Below are 1,976 nucleotides of genomic sequence, written 5' to 3' on the forward strand. Positions count from 1 at the left end.
ATCTCAAGCTAAAGTCAATATATGCCTTCCCAAGGGAAAATTTTGTTATTAACTGAAATACAGAAGCATTCTCAGTGTAAACCTGCTTCCTATATTGTGATGTGTAATTCATAATTTTGTCTTGTTTCAAACACAATAAAAATTACAAGGCCAGGGAGATGACTCAGTGGAATAAGTGCTTCTGTGGAATGCGCAAGGACACGAGTTCAATCCTTGGTTCTGCCAAAACAATAATAAATAAATAAATAAATAAATAAAATTTTAGAAAGGGGGGAAGGGAGATAGTTCAGTAGAATAAGCACTTGCCTTACAACCTGAGTTCAATCCCTGGTCCTACAAAAAAATTACAAGGTATGGTTATTTTAATATAAGTCCTGGACTAGACCTTCAGTCCACCTACCTTGCAGCGATGCATCAGCACCACGGACAGCAACACCATGCTGCCTCTTCTGGTCTCTAGGCAGACTCTACATACATTTCATAGTAGGTCTCAATAGCAAAGTAGGGGAGTGGATGCTCAGTGAATTTCAAACACTAATCTTGCTACCAAGACCACTGTAGAAAGCTCTACTTCTCACATCTAATGCTTTGTCCCAGTCAACCTTAAGAGCCTCCTCACCGTAGTTCTCAAGTGTCCCCTTTGCCTGGTACACTCTAAACATGCCATGCATTTCTCTCTTCCTCCCTGAAGATTTTTACCTTTTAAGCTCTTTGTTTTCATAGGATTTTCCTAATCTCCCACCTGAGTGAAGCGCTATAAAGTCTCTATATTTGTATGGCTTGGCATGCTGGAACTGTTTTTTGTTTTGTGTTTTGTCTTGTTTTGTTTTTTTGAGACAAGGTCTCACTGTGTAGTGCAGACTGGCCTTGAACTGGCTTATGTGGCCCAGGCTGGCATTGAACTCACAGTGATCCCCTGCCTCAGTCTCCTGAGTGCTGAGATTACAGGCCTGCACTACCATGACCAGTTTTCATATTGGGACTTTGCACGTGAATTATCATTCTTTTTTTTTTGTGGAACCAGGGATTGAACTCAGGCCATTACATCTGCCAGGAAAGTGCTTATTCCACTGAGCAATCTCCACAGCCCCTGGATTATCATTCTTAAACTGCATTGCAAACTCCTAGAGAAAAGTAATTGTGACTCATTTTGTATGTTGGAAAAATTCTGTGTATCAGACTACATCTATGGGCTGGGGATATAGCTGAGCAACACAGAGTGAAGTCATGAGTTCCATTCTCAGTACCAAAAAAACCCCAAACAGCAATGATAACAATAACCCACCAGACTACATCTGCATTTAGATCTTCAACACTGACTGTGAAGTCTGAGAACTTCTTAGAAGGAAAAACATGGAACCTGAGTAGATTGCTGCTAGCCGCCCCACCCTCCAGCCACAAATCCTTCTACAGCAAAGAGAATGTAGTCTTGACTTCCTCACTTCATCATCACTATGGTGTGTGGGGTTTTCTTTGGCTCCTAAAAATTAACACTAACCTAATGCTTTTATCTAAAATGCCATTTGCCAACAGTACACAGGTATTTTACATAAGTACTGTATTCTTCAATAGAATGTGGTGATCAATGTTATAACCTGTGCAATTGATTCCAATTTTGTAACTCTGTATGCTTCCACTGTAACTTTATTAACTGTTATAACCTGACATATGCGCCGCCATCCTGTTCTGTACGCGCCATGCTAAATGCCGTAACTTTCCACTGTGCCCCATTCTCTACTTGAGAACCTGCAGTTGGGCCTTTCTCACGCTGTCCTTTGTGCACACCTGAATCTAGTTCTGGCCCAATGCCCTGTTCTTGCCCTCGTTCCCAGCTACAAACTGTACCCACCACTGAACCTGTTTGTTTGTTTGTTTTTTTATTTTTTTTAACATTTAGTGTGTGTGTGTGTGTGTGTGTGTGTGTGTGTGTGTGTGTGTGTGTGTATGGCCAGCTCAGCCCACCAGGGGGCGGGACT

The sequence above is a fragment of the Octodon degus genome, unplaced genomic scaffold (assembly GCF_000260255.1).
Source record: "Octodon degus isolate 3935 unplaced genomic scaffold, OctDeg1.0 scaffold00020, whole genome shotgun sequence".
NCBI lineage: Eukaryota > Metazoa > Chordata > Mammalia > Rodentia > Octodontidae > Octodon > Octodon degus.